Below are 22,048 nucleotides of genomic sequence, written 5' to 3'. Positions count from 1 at the left end.
TTCCCTTTCATCACTTAAAATATGTCCTGCCACTCCCTTCTGGCTTGCAGAGTTTCTGCTGAAAGATCAGCTGTTAACCTTATGGGGATTCCCTTGTATGTTATTTGTTGTTTTTCCCCTTGCTGCTTTTAGTATTTTTTCTTTGTATTTAAGTTTTGATAGTATGATTAATATGTATCTGGGCATGTTTCTCCTTGGATTTATCCTGTATCAGACTCTCTGTGTTTCCTGGACTTGATTGACTATTTCCTTTCCCATATTAGGGAAGTTTTCCACTATAATCCCTTCAAATATTTTCTCAGTCCCTTTCTTTTTCTCTTCTTCTTCTGGGACCCTTATAATTCGAATGTTGGTGCGTTTAATGTTGTCCCAGAGGTCTCTGGGACTGTCCTCAATTCTTTTCATTCTTTTTTCTTTATTCTGCTCTGTAGTACTTATTCCACTATTTTATCTTCCCGGTCACTTATCCGTTCTTCTGCCTCAGTTATTCTTCTATTGATTCCTTCTAGAGAATTTTTAATTTTATTTACTGTGTTGTTCATCATTGTTTGTTTGCTCTTTAGTTCTTCTAAGTCCTTGTTAAATGTTTCTTGTATTTTCTCCATTCTATTTCCAAGATTTTGGATCATCTTTACTATCATTACTCTGAAGTCTTTTTCAGGTAGACTGCCTATTTCCTTTTCATTTGTTTGGTCTGGTGGGTTTTTACCTTGCTCCTTCATCTGCTGTGTTTCTCTGTCTTCTCATTTTGCTTAATTTGCTGTGTTTGGGGTCTCCTTTTCTCAGGCTGCAGGTTCGTAGTTCCCGTTGTTTTTGGTGTCTGCCCCCAGTGGCTAAGGTTGGTTCAATGTGTTGTGTACGCTTCCTGGTGGAAGGAACTGGTGCCTGTGTTCTGGTGGATGAGGCTGCATCTTGTCTTTCTTGTGGGCAGGACAGTGTCCGTTGGTGTATTTTGGGGTGTCTGTGACCTAACTATGATTTTAAGCAGCCTCTCTGCTAATGGGTGGGGTTGTGTTCCTGTCTTGCTAGTTGTTTGGCATAGGGTGTCCAGGACTATAGCTTGCTGGTCGTTGAGTGGAGCCGGGTCTTAGCCTTGAGATGGAGATCTCTGGGAGAGCTTTTACTGTTTGATATTACGTGGAGCTGGGAGGTCTCTGGTGGACCAGTGTCTTGAACTCAGCTCTCCCACCTCAGAGGCATGGGCCTGACACCTGGCCGGAGCATGAAGGCCCTGTCAGCCACACGGCTGCTGGTGTTGGAGGGGTTCCTGCAGAGGCAAGGGGCAGCCCCTGTGGCTCACCATGGGAACAAGGACACTGCAGCAGAAGTTCTGGGAAGTACTGCTTGGTGTGAGCCCTCCCAGAGTCTCTGAAATCCATTTTAAGGACTACTTTACAAAAGTTCTACCCTAGCAGGGGCTAGTGAATTACATTCTTAGGGAATTTCACCAGTACCAGGTAACTGCTTGCCTAAATACCAATGCTTCAGGTGTCTCATAAAATATAGACTTATACATGTATAAGTTTTTATAATGTAAAAATTATATTCGTGTCCCCAGATATGTTTTTTAGTGTATAGCTAATTTACAATGTTCTGTTAGTTTCGAGTATACAGCAAAGTGATTCAGTTATACATATATATGTACATCCTATATATAAATATAGGATATACATGTATGTGTTTTATCCTAATTGCCTACATTAGTGGTTCTCAACACTTTTTTTTTCAGCTTTAACATATGTACTGGACAATGTTCACAAGTTCCATTCCCTTGGTTACACAGATTTTGCTGACACAAAGAAAGAAATAGCTGGGACCTCTGGATGTAATGCAGAGTTATAATTCACATTTTTATTCATACTTTCTTTATCCTTACGGTCTTCCTTACTGGTAAAACTAAATAATAATAATAATAATTGCAACTTATTAGGATTTAAATGATTCATAATCTCTCACATATTATCAGTACATAAGCAGCAGTTGCATTTCAAGGACAGGCTGTGAAATATGAACATTTCTCACTTAACTAATGAATTATAACTCCACCCCTTTCCTCCCATATCAGAAAGCACATAAGAGAGAGAATCTTGGGTATATCTTAATTTTTAACAAAAGGTAACTAACTCATTTATAAACTTTGGTACTCTTGTTAGTAACAAACGACCTATACCTGGGTTCACAACCCATTTTTATCACAGTTGCGTAAGTGTGGCTTGACATCATTTTGAAGAACTGTTAGCCTGTTAAATGCAAACTGAAGTGTCTGTAAAGAAAAAATTCAATTTCATATGTTGTGTCTTCAGAGGGAAAAAAAAAGACATAGTAATTCTGGATCATTATAGAACATGCATTTGGAGAACAGGGTCAATGTATATTAATAATTTTTATTATTTTCTATTTCCCAAGGTCACAGCCTTCATTCTACCTATGGACCAGAGTTTAATGAAAACATGAAATGTTATTATAAAAGAAACAGCATAAGAAAATTCATCATCATGCAGATCCTATGCAGATTTTCAAAATCTCATTATGACCTCAATATGCAATTTCTAATGTTCCTTGTGCCTGGTGTGACATGATGGTAAGGGAGGAGCAGCAGGGAAGAAGTGGCTTAAAGTATTTAGGAGTCTGAGTTGATAGTAAAGCTCAGTATGAGTCAACAGTAGCAGGAGGCAATCAAAAACTCTCACACATTCTTTATTAGAAATGTAATATTCAGAACGAGTTCCCTGCCTCACAGACTATGCCTAGATTAATATGTGCTATTTGGACCTCACCTTCTTGAATGGGATGTGGAAAAAGAAGAGAAAATTAAAAGAAAAGTGACTGGGATGGGTTTGAAATCCTGTATAAAAGAGCTGCCTTGAGGACATGCTAGGTAAGATAAGCCAGTCACAAAAATTTTATGATTCCACTTCTATGAGGGTCTTAGAGGAGTCAAATTCATTGCGACAGGGACTCAGGGGAAGGTGGCATGTGGAGTGGCCATTTTATTTTATTTTATTTTTTGCCCACGCTGCACAGCTTGTGGGATCTGAGTTCCCCAACTAGGGACTGAACACGGGCCACACAGTGAAAGCCCAGAATCCTAACCACTAGGCCACAAGGAACTCTGGAGCTGTCATTTTTAATGGGTATAGAGTTTCAGTTTTGTAAGATGAAAAAGAGCTCTGGAGATTGGTTGCACAACAATGTGAATGTATTTAATACTATGGAACAGTTGAGTTAAAAATAGTTAAGATGGTAAATTTTATGTTATGTGCATTTTACCACAATTAAAAGCTTAAAAGGAAATCTGCTGAAAGAACAAAGATTGTTTAATCAGGAAAAGAGAAAGACTCAGGGTCAAAAGATAGAAGAAAGAGGTCAAATCTATTAATGAAGAGTCACTACATGGGAAAAAACAAAACAAAACACAACTTATTCTTGTGACCTTAAGAAAAAGCCAGCACCAACTGGTACTAGCTACTGGGCTACAAATTTTAGCTCAACATACATAAGAACAATTCAACAGTCAGAATGTAGGACAGAAAGATAGAATAAATGATTGATACCTATGATTCATGATATTAGTGACCCTGAATAATACATGCCCCAGGAACCAGTTAGTAGCAGTGATGTAGTATAAAGAGCATTGGGGAAGGAGTCAGACGATCTAAGTGTACGTAAGTCCACCTTTGTTACTAAACAGCTGTTACTGTCTTAACATACTTTAATGCACCTTAATGTCCTTATCTGTAAATTAAGGGCTTGGAAAGGACTTCCAAGTCAAATGGCAACTGAGGTGGGCATTTAACTCCACACCACACCAATTTCTACTCAAATAATCAAAAGGGGAAAAAAATTGTGTAGCTATGTCAGAAACGAGGAGATGTGGGGCAGATATAGTGCACATAGGTCAGACCAAAAGCAGACACCAAGATGCTATCTGCAACTCTTACCAGTGAGAGAGCATCTAAAGAGTAGAAAGGATCTTGGAGCATCACGTTACAAACCTGATTATCAACATAATTTAGAGGAGTCAGAAATCAATTCATGGCTGAGCCTGGGGAGAGATGAAAAACATCCCTTTGAATCACTTTGACACTGCAGAGCATCAATTGATCAGCTGTTCTAGACTGTGGTTTGACTTTGTCTCCTCTCTTTATTGAACCCCATTCAAAAGATAGTAAAGGATAAAAGTCCTCTAAGACTAGATGGAGGCCTTCAGCAGATGGGCTGTTTCAACATATTTCTAGAAGAGAAAAAGCAGATGGAAGAGTGCTGACAAATGAGATAAAATTGTGGAAGCTGTAGTCTAGAGTTCAAACAAAGTAGGATTCAGGGCAGTAGAGAGATAATCAAGTCTCCAACTTAAGACCAAGAACAGGTAAGACAAAGGACAGGAGGGGAGAGGGAGCAGACAATAGGGTAGCTGATTGCCGGTCTGTGTGTACCGCAGAGAAGTTGATTCACTTGACCCATACTGAATGGCCCAACCCAGTCAAAGCTACAGATGTCTGCAGTCCCAGCTGATACCAGGTAGAACAGAACCATCCAGGTGAGTCCAATCAAGCCAGAGGTTCATGAAATATAACTTTTAAGCCACTAAGTCTTGTTATACAGTAATATATAACTGACACACACACCCTCCCATGTTAGACTGATGATAAAATATACAATTTGTTTTCATCTGACTTAGACTTAAAATATTTGTTGTCTCTTTAAAATAATGATTCTTAAACTTGTTAAATCATCAGGAAAAGACAATTTCTCCTCATGAATCAAAAACTATGTCTTATCTTTAAGTCCATACTGTCTTGAGCAGTAGTATAGCTGGTCATTTTGTAAATATTTATTTAAGATATGATGCTTTTCAAGAGATATACATTTATAATGTCAAAACGAAATGGGAGGGGTGGGATAGGGAGGGTGGGAGGGACGGAGATGCAAGAGGGAAGAGATATGGGGATATATGTATATGTATAACTGATTCACTTTGTTATGAAGCAGAAACTAACACACCATTGTAAAGCAGTTATACTCCAATAAAGATGTTTAAAAAAAAAGACTAAATGGGGTGTAAAGAATGAAAAGTTTTTGATAAGCAGCATAAAAATCTCAATAAAAGACATTCTTTTGGAAATTATTTTGAGCATTTAAAGGAGAATGACATTAACAGATGGAATGCTTTCCTTCAAAAAAATAACCAAAAAAAAAAAAAAAAAAGGAAGGAAAAAAAGAAAATAACGTTTAGTAATCTCTCTGTTGGTCATATTGAATTGACCTTTGGTTTCTGATTACTTTTGAGAACATATTTCCTGTACTGTCACGTAGAGTTTTGCAAGTTTTTAAGTTCAAAGCCAAATTTCAAATTCACATATTTTTACTACACTGTAAAGAACAAAAATACATGCATTTTTTAAGATACCTCTCATGTGATTACTTTGCGATTTCAATGGTCTATGCCACTAAAGTTCCCCTTTTTAATTCTTGAAGGTGATGTTGAATATATGCGTGACTGAGAATCCAATGTAAACATTAATCTTGGCTGCAATTTATGATTATTTGATCCCAGTGAGAGTATGTAACTATGAAGAATAGCTCAAGAAGATATACTTTCTATTCTGTAAGTTTAAAAAAAAAGAGGATTAGGAATAAAACATTTTTATTTGAGAATATCTCCTCACTTAAGAATGTAATTAACCTTTTCCAAGAAATAACTTACTACCTTAAATATGAAGGAAGGATAATAATCTGAATTGAATTATTATCAGAACTGCATGATAATTGTATCTCGGTAACAAATAATGTATCTGTGATTTTGATAGAGTGTAAACCATTTATTTGAAAATATCATTGATTTTATTTACCTTTAATTACATGACATCTATAAAATATTTCAAATTTAGATAGGTGGCTAATATTCTGACAATAATATTACAATTATTGCAATCCTATATCTTGAAACTAGAGAGCATCTGGAGGTGTTATCCATCTCTAAAATATCATACCTGTTTGATGTCAAAAACTCTTCCCATTTCTCCTGACAGCCAATAACTTTGCCTGCCTGGATCAAGTACATCTATCAGCAAATTTCTTCCCTTGATAGAATAAACCCTGAATTTAGAAAGGCTAGTATGGTGTTAAAAGACTCTTAAATTATAATTTCTTATATCTATAAAGGACCTAACAATTTACACGCACATTATTACTTGATGTGCAAAGCAACCCCATGGGATAGCCAAAGATGATTATTCTTGTGGTACAGGTCAAAAAAAGGAGACTGTGAAAAGCCTTGTCCGAGTTGACAGTTAGTAAATGGCGCAGTGGGGACTCAATCCAGGACATGCCTGGTTTAATGCACTTGCTACTGTTATCATGCTGTTTCCAACCACACAATATACTATAATTTGAGGGATTGATAACAGAACCTACAACTGTTGACTTAAAAAGGAAAGTGTACATTTATTTTATGTTGTATTAGAAATTACAGAATATTGTAAAGGACGGGGACATAACGTGTGGTTATTGTCAAGAAGAGCCTTTGCAAAAACAGTGCCTCAGCAGAACATATATTTCCTCCCCGTGTGTCTTCTGATTCACGTCTGCTTAGCTTACTCAGAAAACATAAATTTTTTACTACCACCCCTTCTGAGGAAGCAATCTTGCTACAGAAGAGCAAAATGCATGCTATTCTGTACTCATAAATCAAAAATATAGCTGGCTAAATTCTGATTTCAGAGTCACCATTGTTGGCAATGATATACAAGCCAAAAGAAACTTTCTTTGTTAAAAAAAAAAAAAAGGTTTCAGTGCTATGTTCTTTTTTTTTTTTTTTTTTTTTAAATACACAGCCATTAATCATTTTATTTCTTTATTTTATTTTATTTATTTATTTATTATTTTTGGCTGTGTTGGGTCCTCGTTTCTGCGCGAGGGCCCTCTCCAGTAGCGGCAAGTGGGGGCCACTCTTCATCGCGGTGCGCGGGCCTCTCACCATCGCGGCCTCTCCTGTTGCGGAGCACAGGCTCCGGACACGCAGGCTCAGCAATTGTGGCTCACGGGCCCAGTTGCTCCGCGGCATGCGGGATCTTCCCAGACCAGGGCTCGAACCCGTGTCCCCTGCATTAGCAGGCAGATTCTCCACCACTGCGCCACCAGGGAAGCCCCCTATGTTCTTAACATATAAAATAAATACAAATATTTGGCAAAATGTTATATTTGAACCCGGTTTCAGAAATACTTGAATTTGTCCTGATAGAGGCAGAAATTCTTGACATCTTAATTTCTGGATGTGAGAGTGCGCTCTGATGTAAGAGTGGCAGTTGCAGATCTTATTATTAGGAGATGGTGATTTAATTTCATAAATCCTTGACTTTTGTGTGGCAGAAATATGTAGCAAAGCTCCAAGAAATTGAGAAACACTGTCCTGGCCCAATCATGCCTAGCAGTGATTTGAAATTAGGTAAAGCAGAATCCTTCAAGCCAGAGAGAGTACATCGACATAAATAACAGGAGATTCTGTGTGATTGCATCAGCTCTTATCTTTATAACGGCAAACACCGAGCAGCTGAAGCCAGCAAACTCCATCAATGCCACAATGAAATGGGCTTGACTCATAACTGCAGGACACAAATATGCCTATCTTCCTCCAAGGGCGATGACGACTCTTAAACACTAAAGGCTCAGTTCCGGATTTTCTGGTAAGATCCCAAGACAGCCCAGCACTTAACTATATCTCCAATTTTCTAAATGTTTCTTTTTCACTAGATGGGACAAATTTTGCCTCTTTTCTGCATTCTTTTGTTACTAGTACATTTTGCCTAACAGGCAAGAATCTTCTCTGAAATAGCCTGTCTCATGAAAGGGTAAAAATGAATTTTATCGGACCAGAGGCGAAAGAAATGTATACAGGTCACTGTCCTCTCTCAAAAGCAGGCATATTAAAATCACATTACCTTCATATTTTAAAGCACATAGGGGAAAAAAAAATCATAGTTATCTTCTTCAGCCAGGCTGTTTCCCAGCATTACTATATAAGAAATTCACCATTAACAGTGAACCTGGGCATTATTCTTCATGGGTTGTATTTCTATCTGTTACATCCATCTTGCATTGGCACTCTTGAAGATTCCTTTATTTAACCCATTACATATATGGCTAAAGAAATGTATGTACCTGTTGTTTATCATCTTAGCTATTAAATATTGCCAATTGAATTATTTGAGTGAAATTCAGTATCATTAAAATTATTACCCTGTTTTATAGTTACAATTTCCTTGTTTTAAATCAACCTCAGAAATGTGCTTGGCATAACTGTATCTGCATTTACCCTCAGATGAACTTAAGCCTCGTCAAACGAAAAGACACCAAAATGTCATCTAAATATAATCTGATCATGTATCCACGGTTAAATTAACCTTTGATTATATAATTGTTTTGAGCAATGGAGCCTCAGCATTGAAAGTATTTTTCATTACAGATCAATAAGGCTAATGAAATCAACCATTTTCAGGACCATGTTGGTAAGGAGAACTCCAATGTGAAAATGTCACTCTAGAAAAGAATACAGTGAGCAGTGGGCTGATGACAAATGGGCCCCTTCTGATGGCCGCAACGTCCCAAGCCAACCACGTGCCTTCTATCACCACAGACCACCTCTTGTCCTTTAGAGCAAAGATGATGCTATCAGTTCATTATCTACTGAGTGGATGTTCTGTGGTTTGGATTTGCTTTCCCCATGGGAGAGAAGATAGGTTGAAAAAAAATCTACATTCATTACTGTCTGGACTACACTCATTTATGAGAAGGTTGGCCAAGGACAGACGATAAGGGGGCAGGTAATTAATCTCTGTGGAGTTCAAGCCCAGTACAGAGGCTTTGTGATAACTCTGCCTAACCAACTAAGGTAACTTCTTAAGACGTGAATGTGACCTTTATACATATATAAAATGGCATCTGCACACCATTCTTTTGCAAGGATAAAGCTCATTTTTTTCTGTCTTAATATTTTAATGTTTGTAGCAGGAACATCCTTTCATTCCCTCTCTAACTTATTTCCCCCGGCTTCTATGAGGTGTTGCTCCTTATGTTTGCTGCTGGCTATAGCTGCTACTGCTCCAATTCTTCCCTAGTTTTGTGGTAGTTTGCTCTTTCTGCTATGGCTTCTGGTACATAACACACACATGTAAGCGCCATGTATAAATACACATGCACACTCACATACCTATGTTGGCTAGCTCCTGCTTCGTTGCTAACAGTTCCATTTTCTTTTGTTGTTGTTAAGGGCCAACACTTTGCAGATGGGGTGATCATGTGACTTTCTGATCAATGAGACAGAAGAAGCAGATTTTAGGTGTGGTTGACAGAGCTGGTAGCTCTCCGGCTCTCTCCTTCCAGTCTAAAATGCAGACGAGATGGCCAAAGCTATAGTGAACACCTTTAATAATGCTGTAAGGTGGAGAATGGGACCCACTGTACCAGCCTTGGACCACTTGCCTCTAGATTTTTTTGTTACATAAGATAAAAATAATTCCCTACCTCATTTAGACCGCTGCCTTTCAGATCCATGTGACTGATCTATTCCTAAGACAGATTCCATGTATAATTATTACTCTATTCATGCCAAGCACTTTATATGTATTAATTTAATCTTCATGACCCTTCAAGACATTTTTGTCCCCGTTTTACAGATGATGAAACTGAGTGTCAGACACGAATCATTTAAGTTAACTTTATAATTTAAAGTTAGTCCAGGGCTTCCCTGGTGGCGCAGTGGTTGAGAATCTGCCTGCCAATGCAGGGGACACGGGTTCGAGCCCTGGTCTGGGAAGATCCCGCATGCCGCGGAGCAACTGGGCCCGTGAGCCACAACTACTGAGCCTGCACGTCTGGAGCCTGTGCTCCGCAACAAGAGAGGCCACGATAGTGAGAGGCCCGCGCACTGCGATGAAGAGTGGCCCCCGCTTGCCACAACGAGAGAAAGCCCTCGCACAGAAACGAAGACCCAACACAGCCAAAAATAAATAAATTAAAAAAAAAAACAAAAAAAAAACTCCTTAAAGTTAGTCCATTATTAACCACTATACTACGTTCTCTTTCACACTGCTTTTCCGAGTTCATCCTCTTTAGAGTTGTTGCTTCAGTGAGCTTAGGGACTGATTCTTTGCACTAAAAACTCTTCTGGAGCCACATGTGCGTTCCAAGATGTTGTGGAGGGCTGAGGTAGTAAATAGTTCACGCCCTTGAGTGAGATTATCTGGATTCAAGTCTCAGCAGGACTAAAGCTATCTGTAAGGCTTTGGCCAAAGTACTTTTAAACTTTCAAAGCCTGTTTGCTTATCTTTAAAATGGGACAAAAATTGTACCAAGGAAATGAAAGCTGTTACAAGAATTATTTAACACTTGTAAACCAATGAAAATGATGTCTAATCATGGTAGGCATGCAACAAGAAAGCAGTCACTGCTTTGATTACTATATAGTCCTGACTTTTAAGGAGCTTATACATATTAGGTCATGGTTTCCTTCGTAAGAGCCAAAAGACCATTGACTTTCACCAGTAACTGGAAATAAAAGTTTTGGTAATTTTCTGATAGCTACACTGAGTCAATGTTGAAGTAAAACCCAAATTCTGGAGAGAAAAAAAGAGAGAAAGAAAAAAAGCTAATAATTCATAAGGCAAAAAAAAAAAAAAAAAAAGTAGTGTTTTATTTACTGAAGTGGGTGAACTTCTGATGGCTTTATAAAAGTAGACAATTCCAAGAATCCTGTGGAACCTTGTTTCCTCTTGGATAACAAAGCTAGAAAATCACTGGGGAGCATGGAAACAGACTTTTTGAGACTGAATGCCATTGAACAGTCAATGAGAAGTAAAAATACAGAGAAAGCAGGAGAATGGTGATATGGTGGGAATGGAAGTCTAGCTGAAGCCAAAAAAAAAAAAAAAAGGAAACCAAAGACAATGCAATCAGTCTCCTGTTCAAGATGTAGATGTAGGGCAGAGGTAGAGGCAGAGACCTTTCTATTAAGGAAGAATGTATTAAAAATATCTGGTGGTAGAACTGGCAATAAGAAAACACTCAAATATAAAGTGGAGAAAAATGGGGGAAAAAAAACCCCTTAGGTCCAATTCTGTAGCCTTTTAGTCTATATGTGATGTAACATTTTACTTTTTTTTATTTTTTTAATGAATAGCGCAGTTTGCTTTTTTTTTTTTTTTAAAGAAATTCACGTTCTTTTATTTATTTATTTATTTATTTATGACTGTGTTGAGTCTTCGTTTCTGTGCGAGGGCTTTCTCTAGTTGCGGCAAGTGGGGACCACTCTTCATCGCGGTGCGCGGGCCTCTCACCATCGCGGCCTCTCGTTGCGGAGCACAGGCTCCAGACGCGCAGGCTCAGTAATTGTGGCTCACGGGCCCAGTCGCTCCGCGGCATGCGGGATCTTCCCAGACCAGGGCTCGAACCCGTGTCCCCTGCATTGGCAGGCAGATTCTCAACCACTGCGCCACCAGGGAAGCCCTGATGTAACATTTTAAACGAGACAACTGAAGCAACATGCTATATTTAGTGATCCTTAGATCACCTACAAATGGAAATGATTTATAATGGAACAAAATTTTGGAACAGGTTCAAAACAAGAGAAGAAAATGGCTCAGGATCGAGATTCTAATTCACAGTTTCCTGAAACTCAACACAAGTTGACAGTATTACTAGGGATGATCCCATCAAGGACATGTTGAACTCTGAATTTTTTTTTTTTGTTCTATGGATTCCTTTCCTTCAAAAATTATTATATAATATTAAGATATTCTCCAGAGATAACCACCTGAATATGATATTTCTATGGATTATTTACCACTCATAGCAGGGTAAGAGGTTTATTGCCCTAAACTCCCACAATATACAGATATATTGAGAATTGAATGACTATATTTTCTAACAGATGAAAAGCCACAAAACCACAAGCTTACCTTTGAATGAAGAGGTGTAGCTTATCTGCCAATTCTTAAGAAATTACAGTGTCATTTGTGTATGTATTAAAGCAATTATTATGTATGCTTCATTTTGTTTATTCTTTCTTCCTCTTTCCTCAACCATAGTTCTAGGAGATTGATAGACTTTCTACTTGGTATTCCACCCTCCAAAATGTCCAATTGGTCATCATCAATTGGCCTTATCTTTTTGCGTCATCATTACCTGATAGCATTCCCTTCTTATGCCCTTTTAAAATCCCCATCACCTCCCCTACATCTAGATGACTTTCATTTCATTTCAGCAGATCTCCTGTGAATACTGCCTTTACTTTTAGGCTCTAAGATTTATAAATCTCAATAGTACTACCTAAAGAAAAACATGCCTGGTCAGGAAACATTAGGTGCGAAGGCTTGCTACTAAAAAGATTAACCATGAATATCATGATAGTTTGTATACAGAATACTACAGATGGAATCAGTGGGCTTTTCTGGGCAAAGAATGATTCAGCCATTTAAAATCACCATTCAAGGGCCCAAATCTCATTTGGAACTGTTTAACTAAGTTCGGTTAGCAAGTTGCTCCAACTAGCCTGCCTTATTTTGTCAAACATTACTCTAAGGAGGGCCAGAGAACACCATTTTAAACAAACTATGCCCAGTTATTTCCAAATGACAAAGTAGTCCAAAGCACTGTTTTATTAACTATATATAAAAGGTAAAAATTTCTGGTTTTCAGAAGAATGAGTACAGATGTTAAAGGCATTGTTCCATTGCTTGCCCCTTTCTCTGCCTGGAAACCACACTGCAGAACCCAATATACGGTGGATGAAAACAGTATACAGTAGATGAAAATGACTTTGTAGATGGGAGGAAGGTCAAACCCCAGTGCCTGCAGAGGGAACACAGACGAGGAGGAAGAAGTTGACTCACCCCTTAAAACCCCACTCTGAGGGAAAACCATTACCACCTAAGAATTATTTACCAAGCCAAATGTCAGTGGTGATGGGAGAATAAAAACATTTTTCAGACAAAATATTTAGAGATTGTACTGCTTCTCATGAAGCTACTGGAGGATATCCTCCATCAAAATATCGGTGTAAAGCAGAAAACAGGGATTCCAATAGAGAAGAGAAGCAGAGGGGTTTCCCAGGACCTGGGAGAGAAGAGAAGTCGCAGGATGAAAGCTCTGCAGCAGATATTACCGGTGAGCAGTCCACACTGGAGAGGGGAAAACAGAGGGCTTAGGAGGGAAGTGTCCAGAAAAACACTGAAACCAGTCTATTACCCAAACAGGTTCATCTTGGAGAAAAATTATATTGTGAGACCTTTCTCAAAGATGCCAGGAAGTAGTGGAAGATGTAGACATAGGTTCAAACATTTGAACGTAAATTTTAAAAACTAACAAAAATTCAAGAAAAACAAAAAGGTTTGCAGACAGGAAATGCAATCACTGCAAATAACTTGAAAGAGCAGGGAATATTTCCATAGTCATCACGGTGAAAACCCTGAAGAGAGATTTAAGTCACTTATTAGGAAGATTTGGAGAGGAAAGGAGACAGAATCTCAGACTGCCAAGATGACCATGTACCATAAGAGGAAATCAGTAGGTGTCTAGAATGGATGAATCAAGAGAATGCAGGGCACATATACATACTACTGGAGAAGGCAAATACCAAAGTAAACTGCTGAAAGGGTGCAAAATGATTGTTTCTGGGGAGAGACTGAGAGAGAGATTCAGAAGACTGATGCTTTTTCATCTAAATCTTTTAGTATTATTTGACTTTTTAAACTATGTACACGAATTACTTTGCTACAAAATGGAAATTATTTTAAACGCCAACAATCCATATAAAAAGCCTTTCTTACATTAAAAAAAAATCCCTTCTTAATGACTACATCTGAATTCACAGAAAACTAGCATGAATATTAAAAATATGCATTTTTTTGGAAAAAAGGTAGATGACATAATCTGGATAGCTTTAACTACTGTTTAAATTATCTTGAGATTAAATGTGATAACTTAGCAAATTAAACACTGATAGCCAAAAAAAAAAAAAAAAAAAAAACCTCATTTCCTATTCATGGCTTCAGCAAGCTACACTTCCTATTTCTGACTTGACTTTCTAATTAAAAAAAAAAAACCTAATAACATATTGATAAAATGTCATTCTTAGAAATATCACTCAAGGGAAATCAAAAAATGTTTTATGGTGAATATTAATTCATCTGGTCCTAAGAATGAGTCCTAGAAACCTTTTCAAAACATACCTGTCTATCCAGAGCAAACGCTGGTTGGTCCTTCTGCCAAGTCAGTCACGTATGGCTGTGTGTGAGGAAGCCTTCTTGATGCTCCGACATAGAAATGCCCACTAGGGTACAGGTCTCCACCAAGGCGTTCTTCCTGCACAGGTGACAGGCGCCAGCCTTGCCAGAAACAATACCACCTGTGCAGTCATCTCTCTACTTGTTGGCTCTCCTGCTGGAGTGTAAGCCCCTCGAGGGCTACGACCATGTCTTATTCACCTTCGTTGCTCCAACCGAGCAACAAAGCCTGATATCCAGCAGTTTCCAGATAAATATTTGATGAATCAATGTACAAAGTAGTGAGGGAATCAGTATCAGACTCTTGTTCAACCTCCTTTGAAAACGTACATCAGATCTGTATTTTTCAAATGGAGAAGGATAAAATGCTATGTGTAATTACTAGTGAATCTTTGCATAGCACTTGAAGAGGATACTTACTGAGAAAGTCAATTGCCTGCCCTTTGTGCTTCTGTCATATCTGCAAAAAAAAAAAGTCAATGAAAAATAGCTTCACACTTCATTTACTTTTCACAATGTATTAATTCCTTTTTAAAATAAACATGATACTTATTAATCATTACTTCCACAGCCCAGAAAAATAATATGAATTTACCACCAGGTATCAGAACTCCAGCACTCACAGAAAAAAGAAATGATTATTATAGTGAGAATGATGATTTTTAAGGCACATGCATCAACCACATTCTATAGCAAACACCGCATACCTTGCCTTTAGAAATGCATGTCTTGAGGAATCAGATATATTACATACACAATATAGAGTTACATCTAGTCAAATACACATATGCACATTTTGCATTGCAATAGGTGCCCGAATCAGAATACAATCTCTAAATGGTGTGACCACATCACAAATACATTTCCAACAATAAATAGTACCAAAGATGTAACTTTCACTGCGGGAAGTGCAGGCATGAAAATCACCAAGAGAGCTTTTTCAAATCATATTCCTCCTTCCCACTTTCTCCCTGTCTTTGAGCTTTTATCCCCCTTCAACCCTCAACTAGGAGGGCATGGCCTCCCAGTTGAGAATCACTTCTATACTGAGCCACAATTATTGACTGGAATAGGTCCTATACTTCCCGTATGCTGTGGGGAAAGCAATGCACATATAAAGATTCCTTAAGTTTTTCAAGCATGGCTCAGTTTAGTGATGGTAAATACATCCAAACTGATAAACCAACTTGACCAGTTGGTTGTGGCTGCCTGAAGTAAGAGTTGAGAAAGATTTTAAGACCCTTTTTGGTCTCAAAAACAGAAGTAATGATTAGTAACGTCTGCTGAGGTAGAGGCGGGTGGGGGTCACAGCATGCAGGGGATGGATGCCATCTACTCTTCTAGATGCTCTACATCAGCTTAATAAGTTCTTTTAAGTAGAAGTCAGATTATAGGCTCTATAACAGTGAGTGCTTTGCATTTCTTAAAGAAGCAATGTACCCTGGAAGGTGACGTGGCAGAAATAGAAGAATGCATGCTTTTAATCTGGGCCCAGCCAACAACGAGGTATGTGATCTAAAGGTCTCTAGGCCCATTTCCTCATCTTAACACAAGAGCTCCTCACTGGCAAGATGACCCGTAAGATCTCTACCAGGTAAACAGCCAAAAATTCCTTTTCTGCTTCTTTTTCTAATTAGCTTCTAACCCATAAGAGCTGGAGTGTTCTGAACCTTACATGTAAAGCCTCATCAACTCATGAAAATCATAGCAATCAACGAAGGCTCATTTTCTAATTTTTATATTTTAAGCATAACTATAGGTCTTAATTTAAATATGTAGGGTGTGCACTGCATTTTATAGAGATGGTAATGGTAGATACTGACTTGGCTTGACATTTTAAAGAAAATCTCTCCCGTCCCCCAGGACCAAAATGTATTATAAAGATGTTTATACAGCTTTATCTGTAATGGAAATAACCCAAATATTCAATAGCACAGATTTGATAAATTATACTACATGTTGTTGATAGGTTACTATACAACTACAGGAAATTACATTTAAGAATATTTAATTACATGGAAAAATATGGGAAGTATTTTCAGGGTTTAAATCCTTAGTTATAAAAGCTATATGTATGTGTGCTTGCATAGAAGAAAAGATAAGAATGTTAATAGTCGTTATTCTGAGTTGTGGATTAACTCAATATTTCCAGGGCCCAAGTAAATGAATAAAGTGGAAGCAGGGTAAGACAGTAAGGAGTGATGGGGACTGTGGAAACCCGAAGCATACATGACCTTTCAATAGCATTCAATCTATTTTTTTACATTATGAAAGCCAAAAACCAATTCGTCAGTTTATGGTCCCTGAATTTGGCTATTATTTTCTTCCTTGTGTTTTTGTATGTTGCAAATTTTCTACAGTAACTATGTAATACTTCTGTAAGAAGAGTTATAAAAACTTGAAGGTAGCCACATTAGTAAAATTTAGAAAAAGACCTATATATTTCACTGATGGAAGAATATTTTGGCAATATTATTTTAGCCAGCAGGCAATGGGGAGTGATTTTGAAAATTTTGTAGTATTCATAATGAAAATATGAGTTTCACAAATTATAAACCAAAGGCAGCAAAAAAATCAACCTTTTTTTTTTTTTTTTTTTAAGAGATGTGTAAAGTAAGTTTATCCCAAAGTCATACAGCAGAAGGGTTGAGGTGTCCAAAAGGGATTGTGACACAATGCTGACAGGAGAAGTTTGGCCAGTGCTTTCTAAGGGGCATATATTAAGTATGGAAGGTAAGTAGTCTTGGTACCCAAAGTACATGCATTCAGGGGATGAAAGCCAAACAAAATCTTACCTGAATGGGTAGGAGAGGCTACATATAGCTGGGGAAACTTCACTCACAGCTGGGGAGAGAAGTCAGACGTGAGAAATTAGCCAGACAAGCCAGGTCCTGGATGTTGTTAAGGCTAATGTCAGTAAAGTGAAGATAGGACAGCCAGCAGCTGAGCTGGAGATGGGGACAATAGCCAGGATGATTCAGGACCAAGACAAGCTGTGCTACCTAAAGCCACTTGTCAAGAGCTGCTTTTAGAGGTGTCTCTGATCCATCTGGCTCACATAGGAATGAAAGGTGACCCTGTGAGTGCCTACAAGGTGCTCAGTGCTTTCATCCACCTTGACATCCATGTGAGACAGACAGTATTAGCCCAACTTTATAACCGTACACACAGGTTAACTAAACTAGTAAAGAGATGGTAAACAAACCCAAGTCCAACTGACTTCAAAGTTTGTGCAGGAGGCATGCCCTTCCTGGGTCTTTAATCCAATCTTCAAGCCTGATGTTAGGCTCACTGACCTTCTCAGAGTGGCTTGCGCAGGCAAACTGGAGCACTAGGACCAAAGGAATCCTTATAAGTGCTGGGGTGTTAGTCACAAACCCTTTAAGCCAGGTCAGGGTCAGAACAGTTCAGTGTTTTCCTCACTTCTCCCATATCACCATTCTAATAGAAACTTCCAGGTATAGAAAGGTGCACTCAGAGCCTTAGAAAGCTATACAAATGATCAACAATCCCTAATTCATAAGAGAGTATGCAGCTAAGCAGCCAAACATAATACATATCAGTTGACTGGGAAAAAAAATTAGAACTGCTTAGTTTTCATTTATTAGTTGCTTTGATGTGCATATTCTTGAAAAGGGCTGACTTATAAAGATATACAGTAAGTTCACAATTTGTAGTTCACTCCATCTTCAAATAAAATAGTGGCTTATTGTTATCAAATAAAAACATTATTTCCTGCCACATTTAGAGAAGAGACATTTGTGACTATGATGAGGTCCACAAACCTTTAGAACATCACTGACTCTTTTTTCTACCCCAACTCATGGAGGCAGTAAGAGCTAACGTGTAATGTGGTCCCCCTCTCTGCATCTTATTTCCACAGGAAACATCAAACCTTCCAAAACACAATCTTCATCTATGCAGAGGTCACTTAATTGCGGAATTCACAAAGAAGGCTCAAAAGAAGTCAAGAAAGATGAGATAAATGATAAGTCTTACCTATGAAAATTTAAGTATCTAACTCTTAGGTGAATCATTAAAACTCTCACACATTGTTTATTTATCCTTATTTCATCCATAATTCTAATATACTCCCTATCTGGTTTCCACTTCCCAGAAAGTCAAAAGAAAAAAAATTAACAAATTAGATAGGGTAATGTATTCATGGAAATAGATAAGTAGCTATAAAGTAGCAGCTGTCAAGGGGAAAACTGCAAGATACCGGTAGAACTAGAACTAGAAAATAGCCATGTGTAACACTGTAGAAAAGCTCCCAACCCTGACTTCAGTAGAACCATAAGACTCTGACAGAGGTGATTCAAGATGGCGGCATAGGAAGAGGCTGAACTTACCTCCTCCCACAAACACGACAAATACAAAACTACATTTGGATCAATTCCTTCTGAATAGAACCTGAGAACTGAATACTTGCTCCACAAGAAAAGATAAAAGGACATCAAGATGGGTAGGAGTGGTAGAGAAACACTCTTGCCAAAAAATCCCACCCACACCTGGTGGCACACAATAAGGAGGGATTTCACCAGGCAGGTGCTTCTCCTGGAGGAGCGTGGGGTTGGGGCTCCACATCAAGCACCCCAGCCCCTAGGATCTATACCAGAGAGACCAGCCTCAAAAATGTCTGGCTTAGAAAAGGTCCCAAAGTGCTATAGGAAACTAAGACTTCACTCTTAAATGGCACACATGTGGTCTCTCTCAAATCAAGACCCAGCTAAATAACACCAGTTTGAAATGTGCTAAGACTGTGTGAAAGAGAGATATTTGCAAATCTGAAAGCATCAGCTGGAGGGGCTGGGATGGTGGAAACACTACCCAGAGATTGAGCTGCTGGGAGAGGCCATTGTTGCACTCCCCACCTAACCTGCTAGCACAGGTGGGCCAACCCGCCCAACGAAACTACACAGACAGGAGACTGAAACACAACCCATCTTCCTTGTGAAAAGCCTATTTACTTAGCCTGGAGCTTGATCCTGAGGGGCAGGCTTCAGGATTTCCACAGATGTAGAGGTTAGGGGGCACCCACAGGGAATGTAAGCAGGGGACACCACCCTTATGCACCTCCTTGGTCTTCCTACAGCTCAAGGAGACTCCCCATAAAAGAGCTTATACACTCATCAGGAGCCCTAATTTTTGCAACTGTTGCTCAAGGAACACCTCTAGATCCCCTTGGAACACTGACAGGTATTAGCACACCCTCAACAACAGAGGCCTATCAGAAATAAGTTAGGCAGTATAGACAACCACAAAGACCCAAGAGACAACCAAGAGCTAGTGCAGGGTTGAATGAGAAGAATCAGCACCTATACGAGGCTACTCCTTCAAGACTAAGAGAAGTAGAAGTTTTGCCTAATACATAGAAAAAATACGGAGAGCCAAGAAGAGTGAGGAAACAGAGAAATATGTTCCAACTGGAAGAACAAGACAAGACCTCAGAAAAAGACCTTAATGATACAGAAATAAGTAATCTACCTGATAAAAATTAAAAGTAATGGTCAGAAATACGCTCAGTGAACTCAAAAGAATGAAGGAACACAGTGAGAACTTCAACAGTTAGAAAATATAAGAGGGAACCACTCAGACTTGAAGAATACCATAACTGAGATTAAAACTGCACAGATCAGCAAAAGAAAAAGAACAGCGAAAAGAAAAAACGAATTAAAAAAAATGAGACTAGCTTAAGGGGCTCTAGAACAACATCAAGCGTGCTAACGTTCACATTATAGGGATTCCAGAAGGAGAAAAGAGAATGGGGCAGAAAATTTATTTGAAGAAATGATGGCTGAAAACTTCCCTAGCATGGGGAAGAAAAGAGACATCCAGGTCCAGGAAGGACAGAGTCCCAAAGAGGATGAACCCAAAGAGGTCCACACCAAGACACATTATAATTAAAATTGTCAAAAATTAAAGAGAGAATTTTAAAAGCAGGAGGAAAAAAACATCTAATTACATATAAGAGAACCCCACAAGACTATCAGCAGACTTTTCAGCAGAAATTTTGCAGGCCAGAAAGGAGTGGCATGCAATATTCAAAACACTGAAAGGAAAAAACTTACAACCAAGAACACTCTGACAAGGGTGTCATTCCAAATATAAGGAGAGATAAAGAGTGTTGCAAATAAGCAAAAATTAAAGGAAGTCATCACTACTAAACTGGCCTTACAAGAAATGTTAAAGGGAATTCTTTAAGCAGAAAAGACCATAAATAGAAATAAGAAAATATTGATATATGAAAAACATAAATCTCACTGGTAAAGGCAAATATATAGTAAAGGTAGTGAATTAACCACTTACAAAGCTAGTATGAAGATAAAAAGACAAAAGTAGTAAATCAACTATAACTACAATAAGTAATAAAAGAATAAGCACCAAAAAGATGTAAAATATGATGTAAAAAACATAAACCTTGGGGGGGAATGTAGTGTTTTTATTTTTATAAATTTATTTATTTTTGGCTGCGTTGGGTCTTCGTTGCTGTGCACGGGCTTTCTCCAGTTGCGGTGAGCAGGGGCTACTCTTCGTTGAGGTGCGCAGGCTTCTCATTGCAGTGGCTTCTCTTGTTGTGGAGCATGGGCTCTAGGCACATGGACTCAGCAGTTGTGTCTTGCGGGCTCTAGAGCACAGGCTCAGTAATTGTGGCGCACGGGCTTAGTTACCCCGCGGCATATGGGATCTTCCTGGACCAGGGATTGAACCCATGTACCCTGCAGTGGCAGGTGTATTCTTAACCACTATGCCACCAGGGAAGTCCCTAGTGTTTTAAACTGTGCTCAAACTTAAGCAACTATCCACTTAAAATAGATTGATTTATATACAGACTGTTATATATGAACCTCATGGTAACTACAAACCGAAATTTCTAATAGATATATCAAAAAATAAAGAGAAAGGAATCCAAACACAACATTAAAGAAAATCATTAAACCACAAGGAAAAAGAATAGGAAAAGAAAATAGGAACAGAGAATTACAAAAAACCCAGAAAACAATTGACCAAATGGCAGTAAGTTCCTAATTATTAACAATTACTTTAAATGTAAATTAACTAAATGCTCCAATCAAAAGACATAGGGTGAGTGAATGGATTAAAAAAAAAAAAAAAGAAGACCTATCTATATGCTGCCTACAAGATACTCACTTCAGATCTAAGGACACAAACAGGATGAGAATGAAGGGATGGAAAAAGGTATTCCATGCAAATGAAAACAAAAAGAAAGCATGGGTAGCAATACTTATATCAGATGAAACAGACTTTCACCAAAACTGTAACAAAAGACAAAGGACAATACATTATGATAAAGGGGTCAACCCAACAAGAGGATATGACATTTGAAAATATTTATGCATTCAACAGAGGAGCACCTAGATACATAAAGCAAATATTAGTGAACATAAAGGGAGGAATTGACAGTAATACAATAATAGTAGGGGACTTTAATACCACACTTACATCAATGAATAGATCACCCAGACAGAAAATTAATAAGGAAACGTTGACCTTAAATGACACATTAGACCAGATGAACTTAAGAGATATACACAAAACATCCCATCCAAAAACTGCAGAACACACATTCTTTTCAAGTGCATATGAAACATTCTCCAGGACAGATCACATGTTACGCCACAACACAAGTCTCAATAAATTTAATAAGACTGAAATCATCATCAAGCATCTTTTCCAACTACAACAGTATGAAACTAGAAATCAATTACAAAAAGAAAACTGGAAAAAACACAAACACGTTGAGACTA

The sequence above is a fragment of the Eschrichtius robustus genome, chromosome 5 (genome assembly GCF_028021215.1).
Source record: "Eschrichtius robustus isolate mEscRob2 chromosome 5, mEscRob2.pri, whole genome shotgun sequence".
NCBI classification, from domain to species: domain Eukaryota; kingdom Metazoa; phylum Chordata; class Mammalia; order Artiodactyla; family Eschrichtiidae; genus Eschrichtius; species Eschrichtius robustus.
Note: the sequence above shows the minus strand (reverse complement) of the source record.